Source organism: Notamacropus eugenii, chromosome 1 (assembly GCF_028372415.1).
Source record: "Notamacropus eugenii isolate mMacEug1 chromosome 1, mMacEug1.pri_v2, whole genome shotgun sequence".
In the NCBI taxonomy this organism is placed as follows: Eukaryota; Metazoa; Chordata; class Mammalia; order Diprotodontia; family Macropodidae; genus Notamacropus; species Notamacropus eugenii.
The window spans coordinates 26,681,515-26,707,606 of record NC_092872.1 but is presented as its reverse complement, the minus strand read 5'-3'; the positions used below and the strand labels follow the sequence as shown (position 1 = coordinate 26,707,606).

The window sequence follows — 26,092 nt, the reverse complement described above, 5'->3', positions numbered from 1 at the left end:
TGGAAAGTTCCTTCACTAGAACCTTTTTTGTAATTTACAGCCTTCGAGAGTTGCTTGGGACGCTGGAAGGTTTATTGAAATCAAATCTTTCTGAGTCCAAGGCCACCCCACTATCTATTACACCATATTAAAAAACAATAGCAACCAAAGCTATAAATTATTTTAAACAATTACTTCTTATAAATAGGTGAAACTTGAAAGCTTGAAAAGACAAGAAAACAGAAGAATTAAGAATTAAGATTCCAATAAAGAACAAATATTCAGAAACCTAGTCTGAGTATCAGATCCCCAATACAGAAAAACATATGAGCACATACACACACACACACAATGAAGACTAGTTAGTTCTAATAAGCACTTAATTCCAGTGAAACTGATGTGTAGTGTATATTACATTACCAATTTCTTAAAAAAAGAATAGTTGTAAAATGCTGGAAAAATTACAAAATAAAAATAAAACAAATTTTTAAAGCAAGTATGATGATCTGACATAATGGCAAAAAATAATGGCTTGTATAAGTAAAAGGGACAAAAAGAGGTGTAACAGAACATCATACAATGTGAGCATTCTATCCATTGCATCACCTACTTGCCTATAAGAGCACTGTATATAGGCAGCTATTATATACAATAATATTTCTAATTATTTAAATAGAAGATTTTGGGGGAATGTGACCTCTGATTGGTGGGGACACTCTTTTATGGAGACAGATGAACAATTTAGTTATAACTTAAGAGTTGCTTGGGGCACCATGAAGGTAAGGGACTTGTCCTCTGCCACTCAGCTTTTATGTTTCAAAGGCTGGCCTTAAACGCGGGGCTTCCTTACTCCAGCGTTGGTACTATTGCCCCCTACACCTTGAGAACAATGACTCTGAGCAAAATATTATAAATTAGTAGGGTTGCTAAGCATTCTGCAGACTCTGCTACCAACTAGCAGATGTTGGGCAAGCAAAATGAGAAAAAAAAATGCACTACCTACATCACAGAGTTGTTGTAAGAAAAGTACTTCGTAAACCTTAAAACACTGTAAAAATGTGAGTTACTATGTAAAAAATGGTTGGTAATGTTGATTGGTGGATAATGGAATGGCTGGCTCGGTTGGTTAAGGATGAGGACAAACACCTAAGCACAATTCTAAAACACCTTCCCCATATCTAACTGTATCAGATCACACTCGAAAGGAAAACAATTACTTTAAAATCAGTACCCTTACTTAGAAGGTACCCCTAGTCTGTTTTGCCCTTGTGACCTGTCACCTGACACTGAGTCAGCTCCCATCCACTCCAAATTCAGTCTCCTGTTAACAGTTGAACAACATTTGCCCTTTTACACCTCAAAGCTCCGAGAAGGCAGCACAGTAGTTGGTGTACTGATGTGACAGAATGTTTTTATTCCACCGAAAAAAAAAAAAGCTCCCTGTTTTTGACACACTGGAAAATGTACAGCCAGAGAGTGCTTGAGGCGAAGATGCCACACCAGCCTTACATCTGTCTGCTTTCATTTGTCTACAACTGTGCTTATAGATAAAACAAGGCTTCCAGATGTCATTACAAGCCGCGTTCATATGCTGACTTCACTGAGACACCATTGTTTGCTGCCAGCGTAACAGAGTTGTAAAACTAAAATATTTAAACTCTGAGCTACTCAACACAACTTTGAATGTCACATAGGATCTTATTTCAGGATTAATTAATGTACTCTCCAATAAAATAATCACGTATTAAAAACAGAGCTAGTTGGCACATACAGACCTTATTTGTCTTTTTACAATCCTTCTGATGGAATACAAGAGAGGAGCAAAAACGTTTCCTATAAGAGAAACACAATTTATCTTTGTGTATGCCCAAGTCAGGGCCTCCCAGTCCTTTAAAATAACCCACACTGGCCCAAGTCCATTTGTTTTAACTGAGTTTAAGTCTTAAATTGCTTAACTTTAATGTGGTGAGAATTAGACTTAAAAATTTAAATGTGAGAATTTTTTGTTTTCCTTGAAAATATACATGAGGGAACTTCCATTTAATAATCTAGCAATTGATTTCAAAATATGTTTTGAGGGTATATATTTAGATGCAAAATGAATTCATTTGTTACTTCTAATTGTACCAATAACTCTACATTCTTACTTCATACATAAGAATAAACACAGCCTGAGAATGAAGATATTTTTACTACTTAATGAGTTGTCAAGTGACACATTTTCATGAAATCAGGAAGAAGCATTGAGATATAGGTGCCTGCTTTGCCTGGATTCTGATGACCCGATATGATTGTCTATGGTGGAAAAGTGAATGATGGTGGAATTTTCAAGACCAGACATCCCTGTGGTTGGAACTACGGCCTGGCAGTAAAGAGAGGATGGCAAGAATGTTTTGAGTTTTTTTTTAAACCAAAAGGATACCCAAGGATTTAGTGATTTCCTGAATAATTATGAGTCAATAAACACAAACACGTAGATTATGTCTTAATATCGCCCTGTAACTTTTCACCGGACAAATTCTAGAATTTAGCTTTCAAATAGAACATCTTAGGATGTTCAGTCTCTGCTTAGACAGGCAATGGATATGACAAAGTGAACTTTGGAATTAGAAAGAAAGGTGAGAGAGAAGAGGAGGAGAAAGGAAGGAAAAGGGAGAGAGAAGCGAGGGGAAGAAAGGCAGAGAAGAGAGGGAGAAAAAAGTAAGACAGAGAGAGAGAGAGAGAGACACTTGATTGTACCAGAATTCTCAACTTTTGATTCTGACTTGACCAGGAAGGCAACTATTTTAGAAACTCCTTTCTATCTCAGTTCTCTCATATCTGTAAAATAGGGACAGGAATGCTTGTTAAGCACCATTAATTACTAAAGAGTGCTTGAGAGCAATAGCAGCATGTCATGTGGTGCTCAGCGGCCGAGGTCTCCAGCTGCTGTAACGCTCCTGAACTTAGGGCGCAAAACCCTGCAAGATTAGATTTATATCTGCATGAGTGTTCACTCTAGTCAAAGTATAATGTAACCCAAGTCATGCCACTGGATGGGTTCATCTTGTAGGCTTAACTATTCATCCATGCAGCTTGCAAAAAAAGAAAAAAAGTGTATTAGGCATTCAGTGGCCTTACCAGTTCACAAAGTATTATGCTTTCTCTACAGTGGCCAATCCTAGCTTATGAAGGTTTGGGGGGTGGGGAGGAAGAGAGAATATTTATTGGATGGGAAAAAAGAAAAGGGTGAATTTCCTTCCCCACTTTCCTGAATGTTCCCATCTTCTTTCAAGCTGCTCTAACTCAAACCCTTAGAAAATAAATCACTCCCAAAGCACTCAAGATTTCCCTAAAGACTTCAATAGGCTTCCTGCCTTGTATGTTTCCACTTCTATGCTGGAAGGCTAATGTGTTTAGGGATATTTGTTCTAATGCAAAGTAAACTCAGTAGAGTTGAAATAGGCTGTCACAGCGTTCCAAACACTCCATGCTAGAAATGGAGGGATCCAATTAATCATCACAGATCACCTTGGCTTTCTATAGCCCTACTCTATGGACAGCTGTCTCAGACTCAGAAGGAAAATCAAGGTGATCAATTTTTGGTCACTTATAATTGGTGAGACAGAACTTATATTTCCTAAGACAAGAATAATAACACTGTCCCTGTTATTTCATGGAACTTGGTGATCCAACTTCATTTCAAGCTGGGGTAAATTTTCAGCTTGGTGCATGAGGAATGAGGCGTATAGTTCCCATTACTGCTAATGCACATCGTGCACTTAATTCACCACATACCAGGATGAATATTCACCCCATTTACCCTCCTGGTATTACTGATGGACAATGTCATTTGAGAGAAGTCCACTATAACCTGTTTTAAGTGATGTTTAATTTGATCCCACTTATCAGCATTAGGCACATATAAATTAAATTCTCACCAACAACTAGGGTATCATGATTTCACCCATCTAAGCCAAAGCTTACTTCTTGTTGCTTAAAACCAAACAAACAAGAGTGAAAAAAAACCTCTTCTCTGATTCCAACAAAGGGTAGAAAGTAAGTAAGAATGACAATACTCTGTATTCATTCCCATGGAGCTCTATAAAATTCAGTCTGCCAAGGACAAGATGATCTCATATTACTCATTACAAAACACCATGGTACACATTATAGTCCCCTTTTACAGATGGGAAAATAGACACATAAAACTCAGTTTTCCACTTAGCTCCAATTGCAAAGGTAAGCTGAGAGAGACATCATGCATCCTAGGGACAAATTAGGAAAAGTGCCTTGCTGACAAACTGTCCTCCACCGGGAGCAGAACAGAGGGTGTGATATTAGCAGGAAGGCTACACTGCTTACAAGCTACTTCGGAATACCATAAGCCTAAAAGTACATGGAGTTTTCCTCTCAAGTCTGTATTGGAACACAATTTCATAAAAAAAACCCTAATTTAACAATTCAGAAGTTCTGATATATGTTTTATAAAAATGTATGAGAGACCTAAAAACCGTGGAGAGTCATAACTTTGAGCTGCCTCATTTGTTTCCATTTTATCACAGCACTGCATGGTAGGAATGAAGCCCTTCACTGAAAGTAGAACATTAAATCTTTATTCTAATCTGTTTTAGCAGAACGATATTAATAGTTGAACATTATTTTGTCTGACTGATAAAATACTATTCAAATAAGACCAAAGAGAACACTGAGCCCCAGCCGAGTCCCGCATGAAAGAAGTAAGACGACTAGAAGCTTTCTTCAGAAGGAAGACTTCTTGCTTCCCAGGGATGTATTCTGGTTGAATTTCTCCTCTTGCTAGAGTTTTCAAGTATCAGAACTGATGGGAGGGAGGCCATACAGAAATGAATCATTCAGCTGATTCAGTGGTATGCACTTGCAGTTTTTCATTTCTTTCAGACTTGCCATTTCCATTCTTTGGGTCCCTTAATATGGTAAACAAACAGCTGCACACCCTGTCCTTTCCCCTTCCTCTCATGCTCTTGCTTAGTCTTTCCCTCAGCATAATTATTGCTAAACTAGTGTTGACACACGGACAAATATTGTCATGGTGCTGCTTTATGTTTCCATGGATATGGCAGCTGGTGGACTGCTACATGATTTGAATTTTGGAAAAAGGATCAAAACCTATGAGAATTATTAAGATGAGAGTTTAATTCAATTTAGCAATGAAACCCAAATATTTCTGCTTACCAATTTTCCTAATGGGACTCCTTAGAAGATTTGTCCACCTAGCTTCCTTCTTCCCCTTCATCCTTCACCTGCCCAGAGAGGAGTATGTATTCCCTCTCTCACCTTAGTTTTGTGGATATACATGTGTTAGGGTAGAGTGAGGGAATGACATTATCAATGGTACTTCAATTCAATGCAAGTCAACAAACATTTCTTAAGCACCTTCTCCACATAAGGCACTGTGTTAGGTGCCTTACATGTCATCCTTCCAAGGACTAAAAAGGCATTTGAATCTCACTCTTATTTCACTTAGATTCAATTTCATCTGACACATATTTATTGAGAATCTGCTTTGTGCTCAGCACAATATTAGGTACTGTGAGGGAAATGAAATAAATATTAAGATATGGAACCTGAATTTACTGTCTTATTGGAGATACAAGAACATGAGATAGTTAGCTGCCAATATGAGACAATATATGATTAAATCCAGTGAGTAGTACAGTGCTATATTCATTCAGAGTAGGAAAAGATCAATATGGATTAGAGTATTCAGGGAAGGCTGGCAGGTGGTGAGAGTGGGTGGGGCGTGAGCTGGGTTTGGAAGATATGGGTTAGGATCTAGACCAAAAAGGGAGTCATGAAGGAGCTAGCATTCAACTCAATACCCATTTAGCAATGATTTTATAAGTCCTGTGCTGGAGGGAGACACATGGTTCTTGCTTTCAAAAAGCTTGCACAATATATGGGATATAACAATTGTACCAATAATTCTACAAGGTACTTACTGTATGATAGAGGCAAAAGACAGAGCCAGACAAAGTCTAAGGGATTAAGGAAGCTTCAAAACCAATAGATCTTACTGCAAAAAAAAGAGACCTAAAATGAGATGACTTCAGGAGACAAAAATCATGGGGAAAAAAATCATGAGAAAGATAAAAAATATAAGAAAAAAGAAATATCAAGATTCTTCCATATGTGTGTGTGTTTGTGTGTGGGGAATCACATCTACAGAGAGAGAGACAGAGAGACAGAGAGACAGAGAAAGACAGAGACAGAGACAGAGAGGGAGAGAGAGCGCGCGCACATAATTTACCACTACTTTGGGGGAAAAAATATCAGAAATTGAAAAATGATAGTAATAATATCTCAAACAATTAAATTTAAATTATACTGAATAATAATTATTTACATTTTAAAAGTCTTTTAAGTTTTTCTAAATGCTTTCTACTTATCTCCCTTGGCCTCTTAGCTATATGAAATAGGTACTAGAGGTTCTATTATACCCATTTTAGAAATAAGGAAACAAACTCAGAGGAGATGAAGTGACCTACTTGTGGTCACACAGCTACTGAGTACAAGAGGAACGATTCACAACTAGGTCTTCTTAACTTTAAACCCAGTGTTATATGAGCTGTATCAACTATCTGTATATAAGTAAATTAAATTAATCCATGAAAGCAATTAGGGTGGTTTTTTTTTTGGTAGGGTCTATTGAGACAAATGTTTTAAGTGTAATTAAAAACCTCATTTTTAATGGTAAATTAATGATTCTTTTTGGGAACATTCTATGAGAATTCAACTAGTAGAACTCCACGTGTAGCATAATAAAACTATAAGAACTCTTTATAGGCATTGATTCTACTTAAAAACAACTGATGTGGCTGGGTTTGTTCAATATTTGGATTGTCTTTCCTGCTAAGTTTTACCTAATGGCCAAGCCTGGAGTAAGAATAAGAATTTATAGTATACCCAAAATAACTTACCCCAACCCCACCCTACCATAAACACAAGCCAAAAGACAAAGCAAAAAAAAAAAAAAAAAGATTTATTCTCTTAATACGGTCGAATCTTCCATTTTGGAGATGAGGGAGAAAAAAGATATAGAGTCACTGATTCTACTATTTTGTTGCTTTAGATTTTTGAGGGTTATGCCTGTAGAATTCTACCATGCTACAATGCTTTCATGTATAGCTGTAGCAATGAACTATGCTTTCTTATGATGAGTCAAATAAAATGGGGAGAGGCTTATCACCAATTGGCTGGACATCTGGTAATGAATTCTTTGCCATGGCAATTCATGAAACAAAGCAAAATGCTAAATGGCTCTCCATCCAACATAGATGCCTTTTGGTTCTGTAGTGATGTTGGCAGACTGGTAGAAAATAAAGCAGATGGACTCTAAGAATCATGGATCTTATTGTTTTAGACCACCAAGAAATATTAATTTAGTTTTTGGTTTTCCAAATATGAGAAACTAAACTATATCAGTCTTAACATTCTTGCTATAAATGAAGCTGGAAGGCAGAGGAAGTTGTAGCTAAATGGATAACTCATTGGAGAGGCAAATAAAGGAACTGACTGGAATTCTAGAATAGTCTTCCACCAAAATCAAGAAAATTTATTTCATAGAACATTTGGACATCTCATGTTTCAAGGCTCATGATAAGCATTTGTAAAAAGGCCACTATGGAAATAATTGTTGCTCATGTGCCAATATGCGTTGTAAAGGATAAAGAGGTAGACAATTTATTCAAAAAGTTCAATAAGACCCTCTAAAGGAACTCATCATATGTTTTAATACTTGACGACTTCAATGCAAGGAGGATGGCCATTCTCCATTCATGATAGTAGACCTATCCCATTTGGCACGTGTATCACAGCGTTTGGCACGCAGGAAGTAATAAATGCCTAACTGATTGTCCCTGATACATGGCTGCATGGAGAAAAAGAAATGGTGCTAAATAAAACTAAGATGCAAAGAACAGCTAGACTAGATTGCACATACCCTAGACATCTCAAACTTGAAACTCAGTATGTCAAAAAAAAAATCATTTTCCCTTCAAAGCTCATTCAATCTTTCCTGTTTCTTTCAAAGACATTACCATCTTTCCAGTCAACTCAGTTCCCAAGTTCAGTCACCCTTAACTTTTTATTTTCTTTCTCTCATCACCAGATCCAAACAGTTGCCAAGTCTTGTTAGTTAGCACTTGTTGTGCTTCCATAATCACCAATATTTGTGCAAATGGGCAGAACAGTGGATAAGAGCACGGGGCCTGAAATGAGAAAGATCTGAATTCAAATTCAGTCTTAAGCTCTCACAAGCTGTGTGACTCGGGGCAATTCACTTAAACTCTATTTGCCTCAGTTTCCTAAACTTGAAATGGACATCATAATAGCACTTCCTTCCAGAGTGATTGTGAAGATCAAATGAGATAATACTTATAATAGGTATAGCACAGTACCTGGCACACAGTGGTCATTTTTTTCTTCCTTTCTTCCTCTTTCCCTCCCTCCTTGCTTTTTTTTCTCCCCTCTTTTTTCTCCATTCTTCCTTTCCTTTCTTCCTTCCTTCCTACCTCATCTCCACTCATCTCACCATTAACATGTTAGGCCTTTTGTCACCTCTCATTTACATTATTGCAGCTAATCTCCTAATTGATCTACCTGCCTCCATTATCTCCCCTCTTCAAATCTGTCTACTACACAACTAACTGCCAAATTAATATTTCTAAAGCATAATCTGACAACATCACTCATAAACTCCAGTGGCTCTATAAGCACCAAGGCAAATTATATTCTATAATAAACTACATCTATTCAGGCACACAATTTGCCAAAAAGCATGAAAATTCAACATCCCACAGTTATTTATTTATATCCTATATTTATTGCTTTTTGACTATAAGAAAACGATCCTATAGAATAAAACACTGCTTTAAATAATCAGTTATTCAGTAAGCACTTATTAAATTCCTATGTGCCAATCACTGGGCTAAGTGCTAGAGAAAGGCAAAGGCTAAGTGTCTGCCTTTGAGGAACTCATAATGCATATTTCAAAGTCATAAAAGATTCTTTGAAAAATGTAACACTCATAACATTAAGAATCTTATTTACTCAGATATAAAACAGGGAGACATGTTTTCCAAGGACGTTTTTCACTGTCATGGAGGTTTTCAAGGGTAAAGTCCAGAGGAAAAGAGATTCCTATAGATGGGAAGGTGTTTTAGATGCCATCACTTATAGATGAAACCATGATAATTGCATCAAGCTCTGACACATTTCAGAACTTCCTAAAGGAGATCCACAACCATTCAAAAGAGTTTGCTCAAACTATTCACATAGGAAATAATTGAATCAGCAGTGCCTTTTATTCAGACTATGATATGCAGTTCTACAGACAACTCAAAGAGCTGGCCTCTTATGGATAGATAATTAGTCGAGCCCAGAATTAAACAGGAACATGAAGCAAAATGGGTTATATCTGGAAAAATGTACAGTGTCTACAGTTATCCCAAATTTCTCTCTGAATCAAATACCTAGTTTTTTGTTTGTTTGTTTGTTCTTAAACCAACAATATTTTTTCTGGTGATGCTACATGAGTATAAGACAGAATATTAATTTGTAAGAAATGCAAATTATGGGACATGCAAAATACCATGCCAAGGTAATAGATCACCAACAAGTATTACTCAGAAGTAGAATAAAGAATGTTATGAGAGAAAAGTTCAATCGACAGAAAAGGAAGTAGGCTGGTCACTTACTGAGAGCAATCCTGGTAACATCAGGACGGCTAGAGGAAGATCTTGCTCCTCCTTGGAATATTTTTGGGAGGACATAGACACAAGTTGTATGGGATGAATTGATATAGACTAGTTGCATTTTTTACCATTGAAGAGGGCAGTCATATCAATATATCATGGATTCCTTGAACTGAGGCTGTCTACACATACATGTGTGTGTGTATATATATCTATAGACATATATACACATACATGTGTGTGTATATATATATCTATAGACATATACACACACAGTTGTGTATTATATAAATAGGTTTAGAATCTATAATATGTATATAGGTACACACATATAAAACACACCTTTAAAGTTCCTTCTGCTTCTAATAATATATTCTTCCAAACTGACCTATATGTAATTAGAGTCTTAGGAATCTGTTTCTCTCTCAAATAGTCATTAGGAGCTTTCCAGTAGGTGAGCTCATTCTTTCTAAAGAGTATTCCACTCAGTAGAACTTCTAGTATGTTTCATTTTAGAGTCAAGATCTTAAATGTATCCAAGTCAAAGTATTCAAAATGAAAGCGTCTGTAACATAGCAACATGGTTCCACTTTTTTCTTCAGATGTCAATTTCAACATACGGAGAAAGCCTAGGACCATTCTTTTGTTATGTCCAAGGTTGGAGGGGTTGAGAGGGAGGCAGGGAGAAGGGCATAGCACAGCTACAGGCCATTACTTAAATTTTTTAGAAAGAGATTTTATTCTTGCCTTTTGTCTTTAATCACTGCTGACCATTGTTTAATTACTATAATACAACACAACAAAGCCGTAAAATGGCTCAACAGAAAGTGTGTGTATGCAAATGTTCTCGAGGGTTTCCAGAAATGTGTTTTTTGACATTTTTCATTTTCTATGCATGTGCCTGGTGATGTGTGGCTTCAAATCCTAAGGAGAAGAACACATCATATTCTTTTCAAAGACCTACAGCTGATATTTCATTTTTTTCCCCATCCTTGCTTTCCCCGAAGGCCAACTCTGCAGCAGGTTTAAAGTTTTATAAGAAAGAAAACAAAAAATTCTGAATTATCAGAATGTTACATAACAAGATCTGAAAAGTTTTTTGACTACTAAAAACTACATTTTTTTTCATGGACTCAACTGAAAAAACTGTTCTAAAAACAAAAAAGGATGCAGAGAAACTTCTGGAAGCAATGAAATCTACTGTTCCAAGTTCTGATGGAAAGCAAAGAGAAATGAGTTCTGGATTTGGTTCTGACATAGACTATTTGATATCTCTGTATCTCTCTATCACTATGATGATTCCTCCTACTTATGAGAGTATTGTGGGGGGAAAAGTCAGATAATACCCATGAAAGTGCTTCGCATTCTTTGGAAGAAAGTTGCAATAGACTAAAGAACCCTGACCAATGCCACAGATATGAGGGTGGTGTTTCATTGCCATCTAAATTATTGTCATTACAGAATACACAAGTACTTAGTTAGCACTTCCATCCTTGGAAATAATTAATATGTGAATAGTCAACCAACTAAATTTCTTAAAAAGTAGGTGGAGCTGAACCTAAAGACAGGAAGGGAGGATTAAATGACTTTGGCTTCATTTCCAGCCCAGAATTTATGACATTTGTCTTCCAGATAAATTACCTATTTCTTCATCCTTTATAAGATTAAAATAGCAACATTTTACTCTTAGCTATTTCAGAAAGATAATCAGGAAATAAATGGGATAAGTAATAGATCCTAATTATGAAGGAAAAGCTAGGATATTTTATATCTTTAAATTACACCTTTGTGTTTGTTTTTGAGATTATCCAATAGTAATGGATAAGGTTCACAAACTGCTACACACACACACATGCACACACACACACACACACACACACACACACACACACACACACACCTCTCCATCGCTCAGTAATTTCTCCTCCTTCAATGTTCATGCATTCAACATCTTTACCACCCAATTAAAATTCTGGTAGCTGTGGTTTACAAACCACTTTCACTTTCTTTCTCAATGCGTCAAATGTGAGTACGTGGTGCATAATTTTTCACTCTCCCGACTCCAGCCCTCATACTTGAAGACTTCAAGATAGATATTAACTCTCCTTCAAATACCCTAATCATTCATTACTTTAAGCCACCAATAACAGGAACATAGTCACACATAAAGATGGTCCTACCCTGGATCTTCCATCACACTCAAATATATCACCTTCATGTTCAAGAATTCTAAAATCTTCTTATCCATCCATGATTTATTGGCTTTTTACCTCTTCCTCTGCCTTCCCTTAGTAAAGCCTACTCTTTACCCATACCATGTCCTCGAATTCCTCAAGACCTCAATTCTCTCCCAGGGCACCTCTCTTGTACTAATTGTTCTCCTCTTTTTCCCATCTTGACCTTTGGGTGAACCAATTCGACTGTATGTTATCCTGTTTCCTTATATACTTAGCATCCTTATTTAGTCTGTAGATTGTTACCTGCCAACCTTCAGCTTTGGATGACTCCTACCAATCGTTGCCACCTTTGTTCCTACATGTGATGTTGAACAAAGTTGGAGAAAGTCACAAAACTATTCTGACTGCCACAAATTTATGCTATGCAACCCCAACTGGGCCCTCACTGCTGTCAGGCAATCCTACTCTATTTCCCTTATCAATTCACTCTCTCACTCTTCACAGTATCTTCCAAAAGTTTTCATCCATCTCAAGCCTCCCATGACATCTCCTAGCCTCTTGGCTAAGAACCTTGCCTCAAATTTTACAGAAAAAACATCGAAGCCATTCACAGTGGAAGCCTTTTCCCCACCTCTTAATTCTAGTGTCTTCCCTCTTATTTATTTCCTAATTACTCTGTATATAGATTACCTACTTACTAGATTGTGTACCCCTTGTACTCAGGGACTGTCTTTTATCTCTTTTTGTATCTACAGCACTGGGCACAGTGTGTGGCATACAGAAGGCACTTAATTGACTAACTTTTTAATTGACTAACTCTATACAATCTCATTTGAACCTTACAACAACTCTGAGAAATAGGTGCTGTGGCTCTTATTATCCCCAGTTTACTGGTAAAGAAACCAAGACTCAGACAAAGCAGATGACTTGTCTAGGTTCCACAGCTTATAAATATAAGAGGCAAGATCTGAACCTAGGTTTTCCTGATTTCAAGTCCAACATTTCATCTCTGTGATGACATACCCTTGTCTCCGGGAAGGTCTTTTCTGAACATTTTCAATTCAGTTCAATGATTTATTTATTTTTGGAAGTTATGGGAAGAAGGGATTTTTAAAAAATACTCTGATTTCCTCAAAGTACCTAAAATATAGGCTGAGGTTATCTTAATAGGCATTTATCTTGCAGATTGTAAAAGATTTCTTATGGAAACATGGATGTCTATTGCGAAAATAAGCAATGTACTTCAAATCTTTCAAGAATATATAATATTTCTACCCATTGCAGAAGCCAGACCTAGAGCCCCTCCCCAACTCTGAAGCTATCCATGAAGTCTACTCAATTAATGATGAGAAGTCATCATCATTAGAACTTAGTCATAACAAACTGCTGCTAAAATCTTCATGGATAAACTGAAACACTGAGTGTTAAGTCAACTTAGTATGTAGATCAGATTTTAGAGGCACTGCTGAGATGACATTCTTTATCGTTAGCACAAATAACATTCAGAATATTGCAGGGTTGTTATGAAAACATTTCCCAGAGATCACCTTTACTTTAGATCATGAAATAAATTTAAGGCTCCCCTGCTTTTATTTTACTGTATTTTTACTTTAAAATTTTATCAAGAAAAACTGTAATTAGGTGATTAAAACTCTTTGTTTTCATAAAGATCCTGTTTTGGATGCACATGTACAAAATGCATTCACTGTCAATTCAAGAGGTGATAACCAATACCACTAGCTTATATCAGAAAGTATTTTTCAGAAAATATAGATAGTAACTTAAATCTCCTAGATAAATATTCTTCTATCAGTACATGATGGCATTTTGGTGTATCATGAAGATGCCCTACATATATCTTGACCTCTAAAATTTCTTCCCCCAAGTTTACTCCTGACAATAGCTGCTGATTGGCCACAATACTCTCTCAACAAAGACCACCCCATTTCTTGCTTGCAGTTGAAGGCTAAAGCTCAGAAGTTCTCTTGAAAGGGCAAAGTTAAAACCCATAACACAGATTACATTTGACTATCTAGGTTAATAGTGAAAAGTGATTGTCTGGATAAAAGAAACTCAAAGATAATCCTCCCCAACTTTTAGTTAACCGCTCCAATCTATTCCTGCAGGGACCCTTGTCCAAATTGTTAGCTGATACCAAAATGGACAGATTGTAGTGTCATCTGTGTGTTTCCATTATAATACCCCCAAACTAGATTCTTCTACTAATCATCTCCTGAAATCCAAAATGTCCCCGGGGAAAGTTTTCCAAGCAGAAACATACTATGGGAAATAAAGGACTGAAATCACAGCAAGATGGGCACAGTGTCCAGGATGCTGAGAACAGGGACATTTCACAATTTAAAGATTGCTTGTTTTTTTCTTAAGTACAATTTTCAGGGTGTCAAATCACTCTGATTAGGCAAGAAACTGCAAATTTCTGTAGCCTTGTAGAAATCTGCCATTTTTTTCATTAGTACAGGGAAAATATTCAGAAATCAAATAGACTGAACTTTATTTTTCTAATGAATCACAGAGCTCAACTTAGAGATCAGATAGTCTCATTCCTTTCTCATGAATATTCATTCACAGGCTATTTCAGCTTTCTTCTTTAGAGTTGGAACAATACTGTTAAAAATAACCTAATTAATGTGACTACAACACAATTTACCGTTGCCCTAAGTGTTGCTTAAGAATAATTATCTTAATGTCACTAGATATTTTACAAATAAAAGAATGAGGCACTTTATATTTAAGGCTGTGTATCCTGTCCCCTTCTTAAGGACATTTAAGACTTAAATATGGGTATCTCAATAAGATGATTAAGTTGTACTCAGCAGTTTCTCTAATTATTTAAAAGGATTTTCAACACCTAAATATTTATGATAATAAATAAATAATAAATATGATAATAGCAAAACCAGTTGTATTTTTCTTATGCTTTTTAGTTGCAGATGAGAGTTCCAAAGATGAGAGTATGGGGTAAAGTTGCCTCAACAAGTGAGAAATACTGAGGAGTTATTTAAAATCATCGGAGGAGAAGAGAGAAACTCTTTAAAGTTGGTCTGTTCTTGCCAATGCACACTTTCCTCAATGCCTAACTAACAGAGATGCTATCCTAACATCACAAGCTGCAAGAGGGATCAGTTTTTGGCCTAAACAAAGGGAAATGATGAGAGGGAACCTGGCATAGCAGAAAAGCCCTGAAAATGGAGTCCAGACCTGGGTTCAAATCTTGATTCTGCTGCTTAAAAGCTATGACAGATTCACTTCCTCTTTCTGGTCAGTTTCATATACAATGAGATAGGTGGACTAAATGATCATTAATAGCTTCTGGTTCTGAAAGCTACAGTCACTGATTTGGAGTAGGGACCATCTAATTCATCCTGCCTATTATAGGAATGAATAGCACATGAGATTATGACTTGCCCAAAGTTGACAATGTAAATATTTTTTTATATCTCCTACTTTATTATCTTCATTATTATCACTATCTTCCTTACTGGAAGCTGAACTACCACCAACTCTGGATTTGCATAATGTCTTTTTTTTCCTCTCCTTCCAGAAGCCATAGAAATACTTTAACATTTTATATACTGATGCGAGGCTTCCTGAGGAACTAATACAGCCAGCTGGAAAACTTAGGTGATTTGAAAGACCTCTTTCATACTTTAATTCCACTAAGCACCTACCATTTAGTGCACTACTCCTGCAGGTACAGAGGTATCAAAGTAGGCTTTGAGTGGCTACCGTAGAAGCCTCCTCTAAATATTTATGCCTTACACATAAGAGAGAAAAATCTGGGTTGTTAAATCAAGAAACATTTATTAAAGACTGCAAGGTCCTATACTAGGTGCTGGGTATCTAGAAGGTAAGATGGCAAAGTGGAAAGCATATTGGGAATGGTGTTGCCTCATAGTGGGGGACATAAGTGATGCTGCCTACCCCAGTGTGAACTCACATTTGACCTCAGTCATCACTTCAAGAATCTACAATATAGTAAAGGAGGGGAATTGGGGACATATCCACAAATGAAATAAAAATTAAAAATATTCACAAAAAATATAAAAAAAAGTTAAAATGCAATGGAGTGAATAGGAGAGATTAGAAGGAGCATCTTCATGGAGGAAGATAACACTTGAGTTCGGCTTTGAAGGACAAGAAAGATTTCAAAAGGCCAAGATGAAGATGAAGGGGAACAATGTGTACAAACACACGGATCTGGGAGAAGATCAAGGATGCTTGGGAATGGCAAGAAGTTTGCTTTAGTTGGAGCATGAAAGATTTCAAAAGGTCAAGATGAAGATGAAGGGGAACAATGTATACAAACACACAGATCTGGGAGAAGATCAAGGATGCTTGGGAATGGCAAGAAGTTTGCTTTAGTTGGGGCATGGATATAAGAAATGCAGGGTGAAAACCAGCCTGAGATAGTATTGTGAAGGGTCTTAAATACTATGCCAAAGAATTTATATTTTATTTTTAATTTTCTACGTATTCAATGCAATCCAAGAAATATTTATGAAGTTCTTGTTATGTATAGGTTCCCATGGTATTGATATAACAGCAAAATAATCAGTAGTCCTTAAATTTAAAGGAGCTTGAATTCCAGGGGGTCAGGGAAACAAAGCATATAAACAGATAATTACGTATAGACATGATTATTTGAGGGCAGAAAGAGTAATAAAAATTTGAGGTTCAGGAAAGCTTCACATGGTACCTAAGCTGACCCTGGATGGAAATTAAGAAGACTTCAGAGCAGAATTCCAGTGGAAGAAGTTCTGTACATAGATCTGAGGTTATAACCATTTTTGTGTTGTAAACTCCTTTATCAGTCTGCTGGAGCTTATAGACCCTTTTAAGGTATTTAGAATACATGTATTTAGGTGAATTGAAAAATACATGAGATTACAATGGAAACCACATATATTGAAATATAGTTATCAAAATGCTAAAATAAAAATAATAATTCATGGACCCTTGTTTAAGAATACCTGCTTTAAACAGTGAATGCTCCAGATCATCATGTTTGTAGGTAATATAGTGATTACATTATTCCAAGAAACACTGAAAAACCACTTAAATGCGATTCATAATTCCTTAAAAGAGTTTAGTCCAACTAGCTTCACAAGAATAACTAAGTGGAAAAAGAACGTCCATTGTCCAGACAATGTATACAGTTGATACGCAATTAGGTTGAGTCAGTCTATTTGAGCACATATATGTGTATATATCAGAAAATCACAGTTCCTTCTCCTTGCAGGTCTTCAAGTTGAAGCCAAACAACCACTTATTAGGTATGTATATAAGAGCAATGATCCCTCTTATATATGGGTTGGACTACATGGCCTCTGAGGTTCCTTCTAACATTCAAATTCTGTGATTCTGTGGCTGAGACCTGAACCACTGCAGGAAATAACTATATTGATGCGATCACATATACTTAAATTATAGATCAGATTGTGTCACTGGACTACTTAATATCTCTAGTGGCTCTGTATTACCACAAGGATCCAATACGAACTCTTTTCTTTGTCATTTAAAGCCCTTCACAATCTGCCTCTGACCTAGTTTTCCAGTCTTATTATAGATTACTTCACTTCATTCACTCTGCAGGTCAACTGAGTTGGCTTCTTACACATGACCTTCCATCTCCCACTTTTGTGGGAGACTTTGCACAGGCTGAACTCCCTGTCTCCCTCTTCACCTCTGCCTCTTAGAATTCCCTAGTTTCCCTTCAAAGCTCACTCCAAGCACCTTATACATGAAGCCCAATTGTTAGTGATCATCCAACAAATTACCTGTACTTATTTGCACATATATACATCTACACAGACACACACACTCACATATACATACTACACGCACACTTTACCAGTATTTTCCTTTATAGAATGAAGTCAGCCTGCCTCACAGAAGGCAGTTAATGCTCATTAACTATCAAAGTATATAATGAAATATATAAAGTGACTAGTGAATTCTCTTTCTATTCTCCTCTCTTCCTTCCTTCCTTCCCTCTCTCTGCCATAGCTACTGAGGACCCAGAAAAAAAAGTTCTTGCCACCCAAGTCCTAGACATTGTCAAAAAGTTCCAAATCAGAAACTAATATGATTGTATCAATGAAAATGACATTAAAGAGGATGCATTACTATATGCTTTGCACTGCATCCTAAAGGCTTTGAGATCAGTCTTTCCATCTGACTTGCAGCTGAAACCTTCTATAGGTATTGTCTTACTTGCCTATTTCTATACTTGGTGCATGATAGTACAATAATTTGCATACAGTGAGCTCTTAGTAAATGCCTTTTTCATTACTTAATTCATTTACTCATTCATTCTACTGAATAGTAAGCAATCTTAGTCAAGACACTTAAAGTAAGCCTCAACTTCCTCATCTATGGAACACTGGGAAAAGAGTACCCAGTCTATCTACTTCATAGGGTTTTGGGGATCATATAACATGTGCAAGTGAAAATTGTGAAAGGCTGTAAAAGTGTCAGTTATTATGACCGTTCCTTCTAGGGATGGTGGAAAGGAAACTCCTTTGCAAACCTCAGAGCACTTTGGAAATGGGAGCTGTTATTACTATTATCATATTCTGTCTTTTATAAGACCATAAGGGTTTGCCTTGATTTAAGGAAATCCAACATATAAAAATCTAAATTTATTTTTAAAATAAGCATTACTTCTTTCATTGTTAAGAAATTTCATGCAATCAGAATGACAATGGAACTTGGAATCATAACATAGGGAGCACTAAATAAATAAACCAGAAGCAGTTGGGTGGCATAATGGATAGAGCACTGGCCCTAGAGTTAGGAGGATCTAAGTTCAAATCTGACCTCAGACACTTTCTAGATGAATGAATCTGGGCAAATCATGTAATCCCAACTTCCTCCAAACAAAAATGTATGAACTGAACAGTTTTAGACAGGGGAAGAAACTACTTAGAGGTAAATGACTGCTGCCTCTGAAGATCCAAAGGGCTCTAACATGTGGAAGGTTAAGAACTGTTCTAGAGGGTAAAGGCCTTCAGATAATTACATTTATCCTTCTTGGATTCAGAAGGAAGCATTAAAGGGAGGCACATTTTAGTTCAACATAATGAAGAAACTCCTATCAAACTGCACTAGTCAAAAATGGAATGGGCTGCTTTAATTAGCACTAAGTTCCTTGACATTGGAAAAGTTCAAAGCAGAAGATGAAGGGTTACTTATTAGGGCTGTTATAGAAGGTACTTATGCACCAAGAGGGCAGTTAGAAGATCTCTAGTATCCATCCATATCTAAAATGTGATGGTTCAACAATAATTTTACTGAATATTTTAAATAAATCTATAGATTATTTTTCAGAAAGACTCAAAGCTATTTCTGTTGATATGTACACACACACACACACACATGCATGCTGTTTAAAGAGTAATTTGCCATTTGTGTGCTTTATTTTTGAATCCCTTAAAAACTGAAGTGTCAAATATGTTTTGGAGGGGAGGGATAGACTTACTATACAGTGTCATATGCAAAGGAGATCCTTTACTTAGTCATTTATTTTCCTCCTTCTATCACCCAAGTCTGACTTTTTAGCTAATGAATCAGATCCTTTCAGGATGCATCAATCTTCTCATTAAATGAATTTTAAGAGGATAACCATAGTTAAAACTCGGTTTTCATTATGTTTAAGACTGTACATGTATAACCTCTATCAGGTTGCATGCCATCTTGGGGAAGGGGAGGAGACAGAGGGAGGAAAAAATTTAGAACTCAAAATCTTATAAAAATGAATGTTGAAAGCTAAAAAAAAATTAAAATGAAAAAAAACCCTTGGCTTTCCTTTTTCAGATTCCTTCCCACTGCTCTGAGAAAGCCAATTATATGAACCCAACTCTTCCTAGCAAGACATATGGAACACTTGCTTAATTCAAAATACAAGACTTTAACTCCTAAGATTTTTATCAACAATAAAGTAGCTATGCTTCCAACGAACTTAGAAAGAAGCCATACGCTGTAAATTTGGTTCTCATGTAATAATGACATAATATAGATATTCTCATGGATGGCACAGTGAAAAAATAGTTGGACTAAACTAAGAAAGTATAGAAAGCACATTCTAACATATTCAAGATAGATGGAGCTTGGTCATGATCAATTATCGTTTACCAATAAAGCTTCTCAAAGTGTATTTAGAACTGGATGGGGTCTTTTATTCAATCAAACCTTCTCATTTTACAAGTGAGGAACTGAAGCTTGATGAAGTTAAATAACTTGCCCAAGGTCAAACAGTGAGGGAGGGATGAGCCAGGATAGACCCTAGATTTCTTAACAGCCAGTCCACTTCCCTTTTTAAGTAAGGTCAAGAATTAGTCACAAGAATGTTCTCCCGTCTTATAATAATGTTCAAGATGGAGAAGGCCATAAGTAAGGAATGAAAAAGAATTGCCCCAGTTTGACCACAGAACATTTGTACTAGGAAGTTTAAATGCAGAAGGGATTTGAGAAAAGCATATACTTATATTTTGCACAGTTCATGTAGAACTTTATAAGTCATGTCATTCTCTTCTGACAAGGGTAGGAAGGATTTATTATTTTTTTTTGAGGGGGCAAGGTATGTGTTACAAAATGTATCAGGAGAACCAAAATATGTGGACTCCTAAGGCCCCGCTCAGCTTCAATATCTATACTAGATATCGCTCAAATAGACAGATAAATGACTGTGTGTCTGGTCTGATTTATTTAATGCTACATCTATGTAAGAATTTTTCATTCATTTTAATTTTTCTAAAGGATTAAAAAAATAGAAACACAAAATGCATGGGTGTATAGGCAGTTAAGAATAATAGGTGTGCTATATATCAGTCAATATTAGACATTGACTACAGATAGCTCAAAACTAGAAGTCAAGTCAGCTGGTGAAAAACACTGACACGATATGGATGTGCGTGTGTGTGTGTGTGTGTGTGTGTGTGTGTGTGTGTGTGTGAAGTTTTTGGCGGGGGAGGCAGTTACAGTTTTATTTTTTTCTTCCTAGGACTCCTAGTAAAAAAGGGAAAATACCCCCTTGAAGTTAATCAGGACTGCTTTAACTCAAATAGGGAAATGCAGGTAATGGATCCTTGACAACTTTCCACTATTGCTGTCACTGGTAGACATGGCATGATTTATTAATGCCTTATATTTATCACTGGTATGTTATAAAAATATATAGATGTACACACTAAAAGTCAATATTACCTTTATAAATTTTTAAAGTACCATTATTTAGCAATTATGCTGGCCACTCCATGTGCCACTCCTATACAATTTTTAACATGCCAATAAGCCCATTAAACATATTTATAGTGATAGTTATTAAGTTCAAGGGGTTTCTCATCCCAGGAAGATAGTTCAATCACAGAGATAGCCCTGGACTGAAATAAAGAGCTCATTTAATCCAGAAATGGGGGTACCCTTACTTAAAAAATTTGTAGCACATATACAAATTTTAAAAAAAACAGGTAAGATGACATCTAATCACAATATATACATATAGCAATGCAAAAAAAATTGTTACAATGGAAAATCACTAACCTGTATACTTGCCACAAATTAATATAAAGCCAGACATTTTAGACTTCCAAAATTGAAATGCATGAATTCTAAGGTTACAGCTATCCAATTCTTCTGTTGCCACATTGTGACATGAAGGTAACCCTGGGTTCTTGAGGAGCATGACAATGGAGCATGAGCTTAGAAAGGTCCCACATCAAAGAGAAAAAGTTTCGAGTATGGCCCTAGTAAAAGAATGTAGCTCTCAACTGAGAATCAGCTTAGTTAAATTTAGAAATGAGAATCTCATTCTCAGCAAAATAACTACTAAATGGCCAACTTTTTTGGCCATAACAATTCATGAAACTATCAATAAAGATCTCAGTTGGTATATTCTCATCCATGGAAAGAATGGCCAAAGATTTTCCATTATAATACATTTTTGCAATGACATATGCCTATTCTGATAAAATAAAAACACTTAAAGAATTGCAGTATGTTTATGCAGGCTAAATACTGTATGTCTGAAGAATTATACATCTTTCTTATGATCTAAATTACATTCATTATATTATTAACTTATTTTTATATAGCACATTCAAGCTTATAAAATGCTTTCCTCATAGTATCTCTATAGGGTAGCTTTGTAACCTTGGCATTCTCTAACTCCCTCACTCACATACCCATCAAGTGCCAAATTTTGCTGTTTCTACCTTCACAACATCTCACTTCCAACCTCTTATCTCAGCTCATGTAGCTACCACCTTAGTGTAGGTGCTCATCATGTCTTACATAGACTACTGCAACACCCTCCTAAACAGTCTCCTTGATTCATCTCTCCCCATTCAAGTCCATGCTACACACACACTACTAGTGAAGCAATTTTCCTTAAGCACAGATCTGACTATATGATTCAGTCAACTCCAGTAGTTTTCTATTACTTCCATTTAAAGAGTCCTACAAAACTGATTCATACCAATCTTTCCACCTGGATTCAGGAAGTCTAAGTTTGCCTCCGGTACCAGTACCAATACCAGTACCCTGGGCCCACCTACTGGAAGGCTATGGGGAAATGATGGGATGGTTACAAATCAAGAACCCAATGTGGTCCTGGATGACTTCTAAGGTTGAATCAGCTAGGACCAGATGTTGAGGCTTTGGAACAGATAACCCATGAAGGTGGAGTACAAAGAAGGTTCAACAGCAAGATCACCATCTTCATCAGCAACCATTCATCTAAGCACTGGTAGAAAGAGATACAATACGGGTGCCTTTTTCAGAAACATTATTGGACTTTACTACCCCCTTTCCACTTTATGTGATCCAGTCAAACTGGTCTTCTCCCTGTTTCTCACACATGGCATTCCATCTCCTAATTCCATACATTTGTACCAATTGGACAACATGCTCAGGGTGTATTCCCTTCTCATCTCAAACTCCTAGAGTCCTCTTCCTTTAAGAAGTAGATCAAGTACCATCTTCTGTACAAAGTCTTTCTTTACTCTTATCCACCCTGTCAAACAAACCTGTATTTGGCTACTTTGTGGATGTTTGTATTTACTAATATTATGTTTATGCCATTCATATTTTATATGTACTTGTTATCTTAGTAGAATATAAACTCCTTGTCAATAGACATTGTTTCATTTTTTTGTACTTATCTCTCCAGGGACAGACACATAGTAGGTACTTAATAAGTATCTGACGATTGGTAATTAATTGACATAGTATCATGCCCATTTTACCAAGGAGGAAGCTGAGACTCAGATTAAATGACTTGCCACAGATCCCAGAACTAGTGAGTAGCAAAGCCTAGATTTAAACCACCACCCATCCTGATTTCCTAAAGCATTTTCCTCACAATAACTCACTCATGTAGGTAGCTCAAACAGTATCCTAATTTTACAGAAAGAAAAACTGAGGCAGAGAGGTTAGAGATTTGTCTAGCATCACAGAGGTCTTACATGTTAGAAAAAGGTTCCCTGAAATCACTACACTACACTTGCCATTTGCAAGACGTTCAATATATATCATGATATTATTGACTACTTAATTAACACTGGCAATTGGAAGAACAATCTTTCTACCTGGTGGAAATTTGGGCTAAGGGTATTTCACCCTTTTCTACTTCTAGATAAAAATTTAAAAAGTAATACCGAATGCTCCTAAAAATATCTCAACCTCAAATAAGAACATTCTAAGATCTAGATCCCTTATAAAATATATATATAGATCCCTTAGTAAAATCTAGAGTAGTGGTCAAACTCAAGCAGAAACTAAGGCTGCTACACCATACGTCAGGACCTGTGGGTCCGTATTTACTTAGCAAACCACATGTGGACATTATTTATGTTCTTAGGCATTTTTACTTTCTTGAATATTTCTCAATTACATTTTAATCTGGTTCCAGCAGCTGCCAGGCTCCCAAGACATGTGTGACACCTCAGTTACAATGTCATTACTTTAAGTCTTTGCTATCCTTTCCTGCTTTCAGACAATAAAATATTTCCTACAGCATACAAGAGGTATTTTCTAGTAATAGTTCCATAATGCAAATAGTCCCACAGGTGACATGTTTTGCTTTACAGAGTAAAGAATCCAAATAAAAAACATTCCAATATGAAGGACTAAATGGCACCAACACTAGAACTGGAAATCTATTAAGGTGAAAACATACACATTCAATTAAAGTTAAAAATCTCCTGATTCATAGAAACGATGTTATCTTGTAACCCTTAGGATCTAAATCTCATGACAACACAGATCTGCTCAAAAAATGAAGATAACGGGAAAAAATAAAATATTATTTTAAAATGCAACACACTAAAGATGTATGAAGCACCTAGCAAAGCATATGCAAAGCATCACACTGGTAGGTAGGTAAAACACGGTCTTTGTCCTCAAGGAGATTTTAATCTAGCAATTAAGAGAAGCAATTAACCTGACGACATAAAAGCTGATATTGGAGAGCAAAGTATTGAAAAGTTGCAGAGACTGCTTTTAAAAAGATAATCGGTCAGGTTCTTAGCCCCAAATCAGTTACAGTTGAAAGGTAGACATTTCTTTCAGAGAATATAAGGTCCATCCTTTATTACACTGCTAAGACCTTCAATTAGATAATTTCCCTTTTCCTTACCAGGTCATAACTGTACCAACAGCCAGAGTAACCCAGTTTCTTCAGCTGTGAGGCCAATGTCACATTTTAGCAAGTTTGTAGGGCAGTCACCAACACCTAAAGGCTCATTAACTATACTTAAGACATCTCTTGAAAAATCTGAAGTGCTGTAACTGGAAACACTTACCTAAGTAAACAGAGGCTATCTGTTCCTTTTTGGGAGCTCTTCTCCCTCATATTTAAAGACAAGGACAGAAGCTCCCTCTGAAAAACCTGATCATAAAACTCCTGTGTCCTCAGACTGAGGAAACTGTTAACTTGAATAGTTAGGGCCATGAAGGTTACCAAGAACCTATCACAATGCCTAGGGTGAAGGAGGGGTTTACCTATTAAAACCATGAGTGAAAACTGCAAAAATGTTTTGATCATAACTTACAATTAATTTTGACTTAATACTTTTAACTTCAAAACAAATTAGAATACACGTTCCAAAAATGTCCTTTCCTTGTTCACAAATGAAGAGTGGTTTCCAGTTGCCTAGTGGACAAAACATAGATTCCCAGTTCTATATGTTATCTATTTAAGTCTATTTAAGGGTCTGTTTAAGGCCCTCCAAAATGTGACTGCAACTTCTCTTGCATTATGATGCCCTCTTTTATATATTCTCTGGCAACAGTCAAACAGTGGCATTCTGGCTTCTGCACCACTTACCTTGGTCTGCTTGCTCTTGCCTTGTTGGAGGTCTCTCTTTCCACCACAAGCATGACCCAACCCCCAACCCCCTCAACTACACCTGTTCCTCTTCTCATCCTCTGAACTGAGGTCAGACACTCGCTTCTCATGCAACCCACACTTAACATAAGTAATTCTCTCTCTCCTTGAATTTCTTATAGTACTTTCTCTATACCCCTCTTATGCCCTTATTATATTCCTGCATCACATTTATTTGTGTACATATCATATCATCCTACATGTTTCTCCTTCAGTATAAATCCTTCGAAGGTAAGGACAATATTATTTCATCTTTCTATGCCTATTGTCTATCATCTAATAGACACTTAATGTTTATCTATAAAATTCATCAGGAACATTTCATTATGCAAAATTTAAACATCATACCAACCCCTGAAATGTTTTCCAGGATTTTACAGTAGTCACAAAAACACATATCTGAAAGGATATCCCTAACATCTGGATAGACTTTTAAGGAACTTTAAGAAAAGTATAATAATTAATCAGAAAAAAAGATTAAACAAGACTAATTGGGCCTATAAAAGCAAAGAATTAGCTTAAGTTTAGTTTGTTTTGCATTAAACTGGCAGTCTAATAGATTCTCCCACATCTTCAAAGGTGCTGAATCAATGAGATTTTTTTCAAAAATAGTATAAAGTCTTCTAAGAATTGTTACAAGGATGACTCCCTCCCTCAATATTTTAGCTTTAAAAATACTGAAATTTCTCACCAAATCTAATCTTTCTCCTTAAGGATTATATAATGACTAAAATAGGATCGCAGAAAACAAATTAAGAATTCTAATCAATACAATGACCAATCGTGACTGATAATGGCCAATCACAACTTCCTCTTAC

At 36.3% G+C, this 26,092-nt stretch overlaps 1 protein-coding gene across 11 annotated transcripts in view; it reads right to left on the bottom strand.

Annotated features, from left to right (window-relative positions):
- Nucleotides 1–26,092, bottom strand: part of BNC2 (basonuclin zinc finger protein 2) — a 512,918-nt gene that overhangs the window by 68,416 nt on the left and 418,410 nt on the right. The window contains exon 1 of one of the 11 annotated variants that reach the window (XM_072655868.1): nucleotides 1,755–26,080. The exons of the other annotated variants lie outside the window; for them this stretch is intronic. The gene's annotated coding sequence lies outside the window, so the exon portion shown is untranslated. Of the gene's footprint in view, nucleotides 1–1,754; nucleotides 26,081–26,092 lie in introns of those variants that run through there. 11 annotated transcript variants of the gene reach the window in all.